A 14,955-nucleotide genomic window follows, 5' to 3' on the forward strand; every position below is an offset into this window, starting at 1 on the left:
GTCATTGGCAAACTTACTAACCCAACCTTCCATTTCCTCATCCAAGTCATTTTTAAAAGTCACAAAGAGCAGAGGTCCCAGAACAGATCCCTGTAGAACACCTTTGGTAAACAAGCTCCAGGCCGAATACTTTCTATTTACGACAATCCTCTGTCTTCTATGGGCCAGCCAATTCTGTATCCAGCCAGCCAAATTTCTCTGCATTCTATGCCTCCTCACTTTTTGCATGAGCCTACCATGAGAAACCTTATCAAATGCTTGTTAAAATCCATGTACACAATATCCACTGCTCTACTTTCATGAATGTGTTTTGTCACATCCTCAAATAATTCCATAAGACTTGTGAGGAATGATCTGCCCCTCAAAACGCCATGCTGACTATCTCTAATCAAACTATGGTTTTCCAAGTAATCATAATAAGGGAATAATATTTGCCACCCTCTAATCATCTGGCACTGCTCAAGTGGACAGTGAGGATGCAAAAATCGTAACCAAAGGCACAGCAAACTCTTACCTCGCTTCCTGTAGTAATCTTGGTTATATCCATTCTGGCCCAGAGGACTTATCTATCCTTAAGTTTTTCAAATTCTTTCTGAAACTTTCTTTTAAATGTGCATCTAGAGACAGAAATACGTTTGATAACTCACTGTAATACAAACATTGCTTGTCCTTGAGAAAGCATACAGATGATCATACATTAGATCCATATTCATAACTGACTGTGTGCAAGTTCAATGAGCAATTGTGATTCACCGAATTGTAAAGGCACAGAAGGAGGCCATTCAAAGCATTGTGGCAGTACAGTGCTCCAAATATGCTTGCTGACTTGTGCCATTTCCCTGACTTCTCCCTGAAATCCTGTACATAGTGTCTAATCAAATAATCACCTATTGCCCTTGGTGAAAGTGAGGATCTCAGATGCTGGAGAATAGAGTCAAAAAGTGTGGCGCTGGAAAAGCACAGCAGGTCTGGCAGCATCTGAGGAGCAGGACAGTCGATGTTTCGGGCATAGTCATTGAAGGGAGTTTCTTGAAATGGAGAAAGGTGACCAGTCGTGCTCCACAGGAGTCGGTGTTGGGTCCACTGTTGTTCGTAATATACATAAATGATCTGGAATAGGGCACTGTTGGTATGATCAGCAAGTTTGCAGATGCACAAAGATTGGTGGAGTAGCAGAAAGCAAAAGGGATTGTCGGAGAATACAGGAGGATATAGATAGACTGGAGAGTTGGGCGGAAAAGTGGCAGATGGTTTTCAAGCCAGACAAATGTGAGGTGATGCATTTAGGCAAGACTAATTCTAGAGCAAATTAAATAATGGACGGAAGAGCCTTGGGAAAAGTTGGTGGGCAGAGAGATCTAGGAGTTCAGGTCCATTGTACCCTGAAGGTTGCTGCACAGGTGGATAGAGTGGTCAAGAAGGCATATAGTATGCTTGCATTCATTGGATGGGGTATTGAGTATAAGAGCTGGTAAGTCATGTTAAAATTGTACAAGACATTGGTTCGGCTGCATTTAGAATATTGTGTACAGTTCTGGTCGCCACATTACCAAAAGGATGTGGACGCTTTGGAGAGGGTGCAGAGAAGGTTTATGAGGATGTTGCCTGGTATGGAAAGTGCTAGCTATGAAGAGTGGTTGAGTACGTTAGGTTTATTTTCATTAGAAAAAAGGAGATTGAGGCGGGACAGATTGAGGTTTACAAATCATGAAGGGTATAGACAGGGTGGATAGAGACAAGCTTTTTACCAGGGTGAAGGATTCAATAACGAGAGGTGGAAAGTTTTTAAGGGGGATACACTTGGCAAGTACTTCACACAGAGGGTAGTGGGCATTTGGAATGTGTTGTCAGCAGAGGTGGTAGAGGTAGGCACAGTAGATTCATTTAAGATGAGTCTGGACAAATGCATGAGTCGGTGGGGAGTAGAGGGATACAGATGCTTAGGAATTGACCGACAGGTTTAGACAGTACATTTGGATCGGCTCAGGCTTGGAGGGCCGAAGGGCCTGTTCCTGGGCTGTAAATTTCCTTTGTTCTCTTTGTTCTTTGTAATTTATTTGACATCTACACTCTTATTCTCAATGCTTTTACCAGTGGGAACAGTTTCTAACTACTCTGTATAGGTCCGTCATGATAACCGGCGTCCCTACTGGCCGTTAAACCGGGGTCTGATTTCAGAAGAAAATGTGCAGCTTACTTATACTCTGAGCAAAACACCAAACCGTTTTATTGAGGTCGATACTGCATATTTGTGAACCTTGCAACCTCCGTCCCTACCATCTCCATTCTTCAGTCCGTCCTGTGCACACTGAGTACACGACACACACAAGATTGACAAGGTTTTCTGACCAATAGGAATGCAAAAGGATGTTCCAGTTCCAGAATCCATGCGTTTTTCTGGCTATGGATGTGCACATTTGTATATCAGCTTCTTCTGAAAAATCACCAACGTAGAAATATCAGATCAAGAGTAGGCCATTCGGCCCTTCCTGCTTGCTTTGGCTTCAATAAGGTTATGGTCATCATACTCAGTGCCCTGCTCTCGCTTTAGCATCAGACAAGCTGTTCAAATATAACCACAATATTTACATTGAAGCAACATTTAATAGAAAATAGTCCGGTTATGTCAAGTCCACAAAAGCAGACAAATCCAACCCCACCCATTACCGAACCCCTGTCAATCTACACTCTTATCATCAGCAAATTGATGGAAGGCAGTAACAACAGTGCGATCAGGCTGTACTCAGTGATAACCAGCTCACTCTGAGAAAGTGAGGACTGCAGATGCTGTGAGATTAGAGTTTAAAAAAAATGTGCTGGAAAAGCATAGCAGGTCAGGCAGCATCTGACGGAACAGGAGAGTCGAAGTTTCGAGCATAAGCTCTTCTTCAGGAATTGGAGGCTCTAAGGGGTCTGAGAGATAAATGGGAGGGGGTGGGGCTGGGGAGAAGGGAGCTGGGAATTGATGCTAGATAAGGATCCTTCTACATTGGACAGAGATTTTCCTGCATCTCGACACACGTCACCTCCTGTGTCAGTTGCTCTCTATGTGGTCTCGTCTACATTGGGGAGACAGGATACCAACTTGCAGAATGTTTCAGAGAATATTTCTGGGACACACACACTAAACAATCCCACTGCCCTGTGGCCGACCACTTCAACTCCCTGTCCCACTCTGCAAAGGACATGCAAGTCCTGGACCCCCTCCACTACCAAATTCTCGCCACCTGATGCCTGGAGGAAGAAGACCTCATTTCTGCTTGGGACCCCCAACCACTCAGAATCAATGTGTATTTCACCAGTTTCCTCATCTCCCCTCCCCCCACCTTATCCCACATCTAACCTTCCAACTCATCATCACCCTCTTGAACTGTCCTACCCCTCCATCTTCCTTTCCACCTGTCGTTCCATTGTCCACTCCGACCTATCACCATTACCCCCAACCTTCATCGACCTATTGCATTCCCAGCTACTTGACCCCCAGACCCACATCTCTCCCATTTATCTCTCAACTCACCTCACATTCCCAATGAAGAGATTATGCTTGAAATGCTGCCTTACCGGATGTGCTTTACCAGCACCACACTTTTTGACAATAACCAGCTCACTAATTCATGTTCCATCAGAGCCTCTCAACTGTTGTCATCATTATGGAATTAATCCAACATTGGCAAAACACTGAACTATCTAACGACAATTTAAATGCCCTTAAAGTTGGCAAGTCTACTACTACTGCTGCAGTCAGTGCATTCCACACCCCTACTACTCTCTGAGTAAAGAAACTACCTCCGACATCTGTCCTATATCTATCACCCCTCAATTTAAAGCTATGTCCCCTCATGTTAGTCATCACCATCAGACAAAAAGGCTCTCACTGTCCACCCTATCTAACCCTCTGATTATCTGAAATGTCTCAATTATGTCACCTCTCAACCTTCTTCTTTCTAATGAAATGAGCCTCAATTCTCTCAGTCTTTCCTCATAGACCTTCCCTCTGTTCCAGGCAACATTCTAGTAAATCTCCTCTGAACCCTTACCAAAGCTTCCCTCCTATAATGCGGTGACCAGAACTGTACGCAATACTCAAAATGTGACCACACCACAGTTTTTGTACAGCTGCAGCAAGATCTCATGGTTCTGAAACTCAATCCCTCTACCAATAAAAGCTAACACACCATATGCCTTCTTAAGAACCCTATCAACCTGGGTTCAAGGACAACTTTCAAGGATCTGTGTACCTGGACACAGATCTCTCCGCTCATCTACACTACCAAGAATCTTACCCTTAGCTGTAGTTTACCATTAGTTTACAAGATTCCATGCAAAGACTGCACAAAACACTATATAGAACAAACAGGCAGATAAGTAGCAATCTGCATTCATGAACACCAGCTAGTCACTAAACACCACTACCAGCTGTCCCTAGTAGCTATACACAGAGATGACAAGGATCATAAATTCAACTGAGATAACACAATGATAACAGGACAAGCTAAACAGAGGGCAGCCAGCCAATTTCTAGAGGCATGACACTCATCCATTGGCTCTATCAATAAAAACATTGACCTAGACTCAATATACCGACCATTGCCACGAACAAACAGAACCGACAACCGGAAGCTGCAGGAACAGAACCAAATAAATTCCAGAAGACACAGTTCAGCAGCGCTTCTCAGGAGCTACAAAGCACTGAGGATTTCACCTAGAACAGGGGACAAAACATCTGCGAACCAACTTCCCAGCTCGGTGAACATACCCACAACTACAGCAACTGGGATCCGAGCTACAAGAACCGTGGCACCAGAACTGTATGCAGTATTCCAAGTATGGCCGGACCAAAGTCTTATACAACTGGAACATGACTTGCCAACTCTTGTACTCAATACCCCACCTAATGAAGGAAAGCATACGTTATGCCTCCACTGACCTGCGTTGCCACCTTCAGGGAACAATGAACCCGAACATCCAGATCTCTCTGCACATCAATTTTCCTCAGGACTTTTCCTGTATAGTTCGTTCTCGAATTGGATCTTCCAAAATGCACCACCTCACATTTGTCTGGAGGAACTCCATCTGCCATTTCTCTGCCCAACTCTCCAATCTATCTATATTTTGCAGAATTCTCTGACAGTCCCCTTCACTATCTGCTACTCAACCAATCTTAGTGTAATCTGCAAACTTGCTAATGAGGCAACCTATACCTTCCTCCAAAACATTTATGTATCTCACAAACAACAGTGGTCCCAGCATGGATCTCTGTGGAACACCACTGGTCACAGGTCTCCATTTTAAGAAGGTCCCTTCCACTACTACTACGCTTTGTCTCCTGTTGTCCAAACAGTTCTCTATCCATCTAGCTAGAACACCCTGCCACCCATGTGACTTCACATTCTCCATCAGCCTACCATCGGGAACTTTATCAAATGCCTTACTAAGGTTCATTTATATGACCTCTGCATCCCTTCCCTCATCAATCAACTTTGTCACCTCTTCAAAGAATTCTCTTAGGTTTGTAACACATGACCTTCTCTGCACAAAATATTGCTGCCTATCACTGATAAGTCCATTTTCTTCCAAATGGGTATATATCCTATCCCCTCAGTATCTTCTCCAGCAGCTTCCCTACCACTGACGTCAGGCTCACAGGTCTATAATTACCTGGATTATCCCTGCTACTCTTCTTAAATAAGGGAACAACATTAACAATTCTCCAGTCCTTTGAGATCTCAACCGTGTTCAAGAATGCTTCAAAGATATATGTTAAAGTCCCAGCTATTTCCTCTCTCGCTTCCCTCATTAATCTGGGATGGATCTCATCTGGACCTGTGGATTTGTCCACCTTAATGCCTTTTAGAATACCTCACACTTCCTCCCAATCACTTTGCCAACTTGACCTAGAGTAAGCAAAGATTTATCCCTAACCCCAACATGTGCCATGTTTCTCTCCTCAGTGAATACCGATGCAAAATACTCATTAAGAATCTCACCCATTTTCTCTTACTACATGAATATTTTTCCTCCTTTATCCTTGAGTGGGCCAATCCTTTCCCTAGTTACACTCTTGCTCCTTCTATATGAATAAAAGGCTTTGTGGTTTTCTTCAATCCTGCTCGCTGAGGATATCTCATGACCCCTTTTAGCCTTCTTAATTCCTCATTTCAAATTGGTGCTACATTCCCGATATTCTTCCAAAGCTTCGTCTGTCTTCAGTGGCCTAAACCTTATGTACACATCCTTTCTCCTCTTGGCTAGTCTCAACTTCAACCGTCATCCATGGTTCCCTAATCTTGCCATTTCTATCCCTAATTTTCAAAGGAACATAGCTCTCCTGAAATCCAATCAACCTCTCTTTAAAAGCCTCCAACATGTCGAATGTGGATTTCCCTTCAAACAACTGCTCCCAATCTACATTCCCCAGCTCCTGCCAAATTTTGGTACAGTTGGCCTTCCCCCAATTTAGCACTCTTCCTTTTGAATCACTGTAGTCTTTATCCATGAGCATTCTAAAACTTATGGAATTGTGATCAATATTCCCAAAGCCTACTCCTTGGATGCTGCCTGACCTGCTGTGCTTTTCCAGCACCACACTCTCGACTCAGATCTCCAGTATCTGCAGTTCTCACTTTCTCCTATTCATGTACTTAGCTAATTGTCGTAAATGTTGTAACTGTATGTGCATTTACCGCTTCCTCTGGCAATTCATTCCACACAAACTATTCTTTGTGTAAAAAAAGTTGCCCCTCAGTTCCCTTTTAAATCTTTCTCCTCTCACTTTAAAAACATGCCTCCTAGTTTTGAACTCCCCCACCATGGGAAAAGACCTTGGCTATTCATCTTATCTATGCCCCTCATGATTCTATAAACCTCCATAAGGTCATCTCTCAACCTCCTACATGCCCGTGAAAAAGGTTTCAGCCTAACCAGCTATTTTTATAACTCGCCTTCCATTTCCAGCAAAAATCTTGGAAAATCTTTTCCAAAGTCTCTCCAGTTTTTTAATATGCTTCCTATAACAGGGCAACCAAAACAGCACACAGTATTCCAGAGGATGTGCTAGCATTGGAGGAGTCTAGAAAAGGTTTACTATATGATCCCAGGGATGAAGGACTTGTCACACATGTACCAGTTGAAGAATCAGACTATGTATTCAATGGAGTTAAAAGTATAAGGTCGATATGATTGAAATTTACAGAAGTATACTGAGAGGCCTGCATAGAATGGAGGTAGAGGAGATGTTTCAACTCATAGGAGAGACCAGGATCCGAGGGCACTGCCTCAGAGTGAAGGGACAATACTTTAGAACTGAGATGAAGAGTAGTTTCTTCAGTCAGAGGGTGGCAATTCTGTGGAACTCATTGCCTGAGAGAGCTGTGGAGGCCAAGTCATTAAGTGTATTCAAGACAGAGGTAGATCTGTTCTTGACTGGTATGGGGATCAATGGTTATGTGAGAAGGCTGAAGACAGGAGAAGGGGGTTGAGCAACATAGCAACCATGATCAAATGGTGGAGCAGACTTGGTGGGCCAAATGGCCTAATTCTGTTCTGATATCTTATAGTTATTCTGGGTGACTTCAATCTGCACGTAAATTGAGCAAATCACATCAGTAACAATACGATAGAGGAGACATTCCAGGAGTGTGTATGAGATGGTTTTCTGGATTGATACATTGCGGGCTCAAATGAAGTCCATATTCAAGTGCCTACGGTGTAATAGCCAGGGGTGGGTTAACTGAGTTGGCTGGCCAGCTGGTTTGTGATGCAGAGTGATGCAACAGCATGTGCTCAATCTCTGTTTCGGCTGAGGTCACCATGAAGGCCCCACATTCCTAAACTTGCCCATTGCGTGAGATATGGTAACCTTCATGTTAAAGCAACATTAGCCATCTCTCTCTCTCAAGTGAGAAAACAGTCCTATGGTCTTCTAGTACTAAAGCAACTTTAATTTCAAAATGTTAATTATGTCACGAAAAGGGAAGAATTGGTAATCTAGCTGTATGAGGCCCCTTGTAGGAGACTGAAGAATTCAGTCAGAATTCAGAACTCGACATTAAGATGGAGAGTGACAGAGTTGATTCTGAGACGAGGGGCTAAAATCTAAATAGAGGCAATTACAATGGTGTGAGGCATTAGCAGGCTACAATAAATTGGGGGACAGAACATAAAGGGAGGACAAACATTTAAAGAGCACTTGAAGGAACTACAAAAAACTGTTGTTCATTCCTGTTTGGCACAAAATAAAATGGGAAAGGCTAACAAGGAATATTAGGGATAGCAATGGATCCAAGGAAGGGGCGTACAAATTGGCCAAAAAGAGCAGCAGACATGAAGACTGGCAGCAATTCAGATTTTAGCAAAAGAAGAATAAGGCATTAATTAAGATGGGAAAGTTAAGAATAAAAGTAAGCTTACAGAGAATATACAAACTAAAGGGAAAAGCTTCTAAAAGTTATATGAAGAGAAAGAAATGATTAATGAAAACCCGTATCAACAGAAACAGGGGAAGTTATAATGTGAAATAAAGAAATGGCAGAGCAATCAACTACATATATTAAACATGGAACATAGAGCAAAGAACATTAAAGTACAGTACGGGCCCTCGGACCTCAATGTTGCGCCGACCTGTGGAACCAATCTGAAGCCCGTCTATCCTACCCTACTCCATTTTCATCCATATGTCTATCCAACAACCATTTAAATGCCCTTAAAGTTGGCGCATCTACTACTGTTGCAGGCAGGGCATTCCACGCCTCTTCTACTCTCTGAGTAAAGAAGCCACCTCTGACATCTGTGCTATATCTGCTATCCCTCAATTTAAAGCTATGTCCACTCATGCTAGCCATCACCATCTGAGGAAAAAAGCTCTCACTGTCCACCCTATCTAACCCTCTGATTATCTTATATGTCTAAATTATGTCACCTCTCAACCTTCTTCTCTCTAACAAAAACAGCATCAAGTCCCTCAGCCTTTCCTTGTAAGACCTTCCCTCCATACCAGGCAACATCCTGTTAAGGTTCTACATTCTTCTTATAATGTGGTGACCAGAACTGTACACAAAATTCCAAGTGCAGCTGCACCAGAGTTTTGTAAAGCTGCAGTATGTCCTCGTGGCTCTGAAATTCAATCCCTCGACCAATAAAAGCTAACACACCTTACGTCTTCTTAACAACCCTATCAACCTGGGTGGCAACTTTCAAGGATCTATGTACCTGGACACTAAGATCTCTCTGCTCATCTACACTACCAAGAATTTTACCATTAGCCCAATACTCTTTATTCCTGTTGCTCCTTCCAAAGTGAAGCACCTCATACTTTTCCGCATTAAACTCCACTTGCTATCTCTCAGCCCAGTTCTGCAGCTCATCTGTGTCCCTCTGTAACTGCAACATTTTTCGGCACTATCCACAACTCCACCGACCTTAGTGTTGTCCGCTAATTTACTAACCCGTCCTTCTATGCCCTCATCCAGGTTATTTATATAAAATGACAAACAGCAGTGGCCACAAAACAGATCCTTGTGGTACACCACGAGTAACTAAATTCCAGGCTGAAACCGCTAAATCACTCTCAATCCCATGCCTCCATATTTTGTGCAATAGCCTCCTGTGGAGAACCTTATCAAATGCCTTACTGAAGTCCACGTACACCACATCAACCACTTTACCTTCATCCACCTGTTTGATCACCTTCTCAAAGAAATCAGTAAGGTTTTGGCACTTGGGAGCACTGCTAACTGGTGTTGTGTGATTTTTAACTTCGTCCACTCCAGGCACCCCTACATTACAGTTTTAAGATACTCATGGATAAGGAGTAGGGTGTCCTTGGGTGAAGACGAACTACTTTTTAAATTTTATTCCCTATGGTGTGGAAACAGGCCATTTGGCTCAACAGGTCCATACCTACCCTCTGAAGAGTAACCCACTCAGACCCATTTTCCTCTGACAAATGCGCCTAACACTGGGCAATTTATCATGGCCAATTACCTGACCTGAGGAAACCCACACAGATTCGGGGAGAATATGCAAACTCCACACAGTCACCCAAGGCTGGTATTGAACCCAAGTCCCTGGCACTGTGAGGCAGTAGTGCTAACTACTGAGTCACCGTGCCACCCCTTTACACTACACTACAATATTAGGCAGGAACTGACGAATTTTGATTGAGGCAGCTGTTTCAGGGTAAATCCACTATGGACATGTGGGGGTATTTCAAACAGCAGTTGATAAGAGTTCAGAGTGGCATGTTCCTGTCAGAACGAAGGATGTGTGTGGCAAGTTACATGAACTTTGGAAGACCAGAAATCTTGTGACCTTTGTCAAAAAGGAAAAGCAGCATATGGAAAGTCCAGGAAGATGGGCCCTGATAAAGCAAGTGCATCAGGAATGTAGGAAATAACTTAAACAAGGAATTAGAAGGCCTAAAAGGGGTAATGAAAAAGAGGTAGGTGAGGTCCTATACGAATACTTTGTCTTGGTGTTGGTGGAGGGTCTCAGAAAAACAAGTGTCAAATTTGATGAGAAGGATATAGAAGCCTTTTTCATCTCATTTGTGAAGGTAGCTAAACAAATGAATTGGCCAGATACCATGTGGGTTTTGTTGATCTAAACAAAGCTGGTACGTAGAGCTAGTGAGGTATTTGCCTTACTATCAGAGGAGGTATCTGGGGCTAATGAGGAGGTGAAGAAAGCCATCTTAAGTGCATATAAGCTTGTGCCAGATCTAAGGAGGGACCTTGGTCAAACATACATTGAGTTTGTAAGGATCACACAACACAATTTTGATGGATGGGTAAGAGCATTAAAAATAGATCAAACATATGAAGCTCTGAGGGAGATGATTATTTTGAAGGAGTTCAAAAATTCACTTCCTGAGGTGGTGACAACTCACATGGAAAAGCAGAGAGTTAAAACGGCAAGATTAGCAGCTGAAATGGCTGATGATTATGAGTTGATTCATACATCAAAGTTTGGCTTCAGAGGATCAATTTCAATCCGGGAGGGATAGAAATTGGGGAAAAGAGAAATCTTCATGTGGTGAGGAAACAGTAGATCTCAGTGAAGATAATAAAGATAGCTTAACACAGGATATAAAGGAAACTCATGAAGGGGAAAGAGAAGTTTAAAAAGCTCTGGTGTTTTCACTGCAATAAAATAGGCCACATGAAATCGCAGTGTTGGTGGGTTAGAAAAAACACTGGGAAGAGAGGTAGGAAAACAGGATAACCTTGCCACCCAAGGGTTGTTAAGAAGGCATATGGTGTGTTGGCTTTCATTAGCAGGGGGATTAAGTTTAAGGGCTGTCAGGTTATGCTTCAGCTCTGTAAAGCCCTGGTTAGATCATACTTGGAATCTTGTGTTCAGTTCTGGTTGTCTCATTATACGAAGAATGTGGAAGCTTTAGATAGGGTGCAGAGGATATTTACCTGGATGCTGCCTGGAGTGGAGGGCATGTCTTATGAAGAAAGGTTGAGGGAGCTGGGGCCTTTCTCATTGGAGCGAAGAAAGATGGGGTGACTTGACAGAGGTGTACAAGATGGTGAGGCATAGATAGAGTGGATAGCCACTCTTGGGCCTCTGCTCTTTGTAGTTTTTAAAAATGACTTGAATGAAGAAGTGGAAGCGTTAGCAAGTTTGCCGATGACACAAAGGTTGGTGTGTTGTAGACAATGTAGAGAGCTGTTGCAGGCTGCAGCAAGATATTGACAGGATGCAGAGCTGGACTGAGAAGTGGCAGAACGAGTTCAACCTGGATAAATGTGAACTGATTCATTTTGGAAGGTTGAATTTGATTGCTGAATACAGAGTTAAGGACAGGATTCTTAGCAGTGTGGTGGAACATACAGAGATCCCTCAAAGTTGCCACCCAAGTTGATAGGGTTGTTAGGAAGGCGTATGGTGTTTTGGCTTTCATTAACAGGGGGACTGAATTTAAGAGCTGCCAGGTTTTGCTGCAGCTCTATAAAACCTTGTTTTGATCACATTTGGAATATTGTGTTCAGTTCTGGTCTCCTCATTGTAGGAAGGATGTAGATGCTTTTGAGAGGGTGCAGAGGAGATTTACCAGGATGCTGCCTGGATTGGAGGGCTTGACTTATTTAGAGAGGTTGAGTGAGCTTGGTCTTTTCACACCAGAGAGAAGAAAGAACAGAGGTGACTCGATAGAGGTATACAAGGTAATGAGAGGCATAGGTAGAGTAGATATCCAGAGACTTCCCCGCAAGGCTAAAATGGCTGTCACAAGGGGCCATAATTTTAAGGTGACTGGAGGAAGGTATAGGGGAGATGTCAGAGGGAGGGGAAAAACCACCATGTAACATCTGTCTGCCTAAGAAGAACAGGGGGCCCATGCAGTCATTTGGGCTCTGCTGACGCCTCAGCTAAATATATGGATATATGATTGATAAACGTACAGACCTGTATATACAAATGATAAATTCTGATCTCTGTATGCAAAGAAATGGAATGTTTACGTATGTATGGCATGACCAACTGTACAGAGCATCAAAATATTTTATGAATAAAGTATGTTTTGAAATAAAAAAAATTGTATCAGACGTCAACTGTGCAAGTTTACCTTATGAACTCTCCAATTAGCTCAGACTGGTACCTCTTTATGATAGGAGTTTATCTTGCTAGCAGGCACCTAATTTGGCTGGGTATGTTTTTCCCACCTGATGAATGGTTTAGGGCTTGTAGGAGTGATGTGATTAGATTAGATTAGATTACTTACAGTGTGGAAACAGGCCCTTCGGCCCAACAAGTCCACACCGACCCTCCGAAGAGCAACCCACCCAGACCCACTCCCCTACATTTACCCCTTCACCTAACACTACGGGCAATTTAACATGGCCAATTCACTGAACCTGCACATTTTTGGACTGCGGGTGGAAACCAGAGCACCCGGAGGAAGCCCACGCAGACAGAGGGAGAATGAATTACAGCAGTTCAAAACGACACACAGACAGTTGCCTGAGGCGGGAATTGAACCTGGGTCTCTGGCGCTGTGAGGCAGCAGTGCTAGCTGCTGTGCCACTGTGCTGCCAATTAGTCAAGCGTACACAGACTTGTCAATTTAACGTTTCTTCCTTACGAATTATTGTCTTTCACTTATCTGTTAACTTTTGTATAAAGGAAGCCACTTTGTAGCAGTACATCGGAGTAGCCTGCTGGGGCACTTGAAGAGCTGGTACCCTACTCTCCGAGGTTATGAGAACCTAATTAGTTTAGCTTATAGGTATCAGTGTTATATTGCTATTAGTGAATAAAGGGGATGACTAAAATTAAACTAAACTGTCTGTAAGAGACTTTTATTCCAGACTTCCAAAGAGTATGATCTCTGGGACGAACCGAGAGAGGCTTTACAGGTCTGAGTCCACAAGGGATTCCCTGGGCCGTCTCAAATCTAACAACAGGTTAATGATTTAGGCTTGAAATCCACATTCCCACTTGGTCTCGATAATGCTTTAAAAAAAATCACTCATGGGACATGGGCATCTCCGGAAGCTTTATTGCTGTCCTGACTTGCCTTTGAGAATGGGATACTGAGCTGTCGTTTTGAACCGCTGTAATTCATGAGCTGTAGATAGACCCACAATAATGTTTGGGAAGGAATTCCAGAATTTTGACCCTGCAACACTGAAGGAACAGAGATATATTCCAAGTCAGGATGGTGAGTGGCTTCAACAGGCTTCATGCCCAAAGAGTCTCAGAGATCTACAGCACAGAAAAAGGCCATTCGGCCTACCGTTCTGGGCAGGTTAAAAACAACCACCAAACTATTCTAATCCCATTTTCCAACACTTGGCCACAGCCTTATATGCCTTAGATTCACAAGCGCACATAGAGTCATTGGGATGTACAGCAAGGAAACAGACCCTTTGGTCCAAATCATCCATGCCGTCCAGAATCCAAACCTAATCTAGTCCCATTTGCTGGCACTTATCCCTCCAAACCCCTTATATTCATATACCCATCCAGATGCCTTTTAAATGCTGCAAATGTACCAGCCTCAACCACTTCTTATAGCAGCACTTTCCATACATGCAGCATTCTCTGCGTGAAAACGTTGGTCCTGAGGTCACTTTTATATCATTCCCCTCTCACCTTAAAGCTATGCCCACTAGTTCTAGACTCCCCCCACCCCAGGGAAAAGATTTTGTCGATTTATCCTATCCATGCCCCTCATGATTTTATAAACCTCTATATGGTGATCCCTCAGCCTGCAATGCTCCACAGAAAACAGCCCCAGCTTAGATTAGATTCCCTACAGCATGGAAACAGGCCATTCGGCCTAACAAGTCCACTCCGACCCTCCAACGAGTAACCCACCCAGACCTATTCCCCTACATTTACCCGGACTAACATGATGGGCAATATAACATGGCCAATTCACCTGACCTGCATATCTTTGGATTGCGGAAGGAAACACAAGCAGACTCGGGGAGAATATGCAAACTCCACACAGACAGTCACCCGAGGCTGGAATCGAACCCGGGTCCCTGGCACTGTGAAGCAGCGGTGCTAACCACTAAGCCACCATGCCACCCCTATTCAGTCTCTCCCTGTAGCTCAAACACCCTTGTAAATTTTTTGAACCCTTTCAAGTTTCACAACATTCTTCCGAAGGGAAGGAGACCAGACTTCCACACAATATTTCAAAATTCGCCTAACCAATGTGCTGCACAGCCGCAACATGACCTCCCAACTCCTAACTCAATGCACTGTCCAATAAAAGAAAGCATACCAAATGCCTTCTTCACTATCGGGGCCAGTGACCATAATTCCATTAGATTTAAAATACTGATGGAAAAGGATAGACCAGTTCTAAAAGTTGAAGTTCTAACTTGGAGAAAGGCTAATTTTGATGATATTAGGCAAGAAATTTCAAAAGCTGACTGGGGGCAGATGTTCGCAGGTAAAGGGACGGCTGGAAAATGGGAAGCCATCAGGAATGAGATA

At 43.3% G+C, this 14,955-nt stretch overlaps 1 long non-coding RNA gene across 1 annotated transcript in view; it reads right to left on the bottom strand.

Moving 5' to 3' along the window:
* Positions 1–14,955, bottom strand: part of LOC148136261 (uncharacterized) — a 28,872-nt gene that overhangs the window by 9,134 nt on the left and 4,783 nt on the right. Inside the window, exon 2 of the long non-coding RNA XR_015754646.1 lies at positions 515–617. This is a non-coding gene — a long non-coding RNA (uncharacterized LOC148136261). The remainder of the gene's footprint in view (positions 1–514; positions 618–14,955) is intronic.

This window comes from Chiloscyllium plagiosum, unplaced genomic scaffold (assembly GCF_037043375.1).
Source record: "Chiloscyllium plagiosum isolate Xiang-an unplaced genomic scaffold, Cpla_swu_hap1 HiC_scaffold_46, whole genome shotgun sequence".
Taxonomy (NCBI): Eukaryota; Metazoa; Chordata; class Chondrichthyes; order Orectolobiformes; family Hemiscylliidae; genus Chiloscyllium; species Chiloscyllium plagiosum.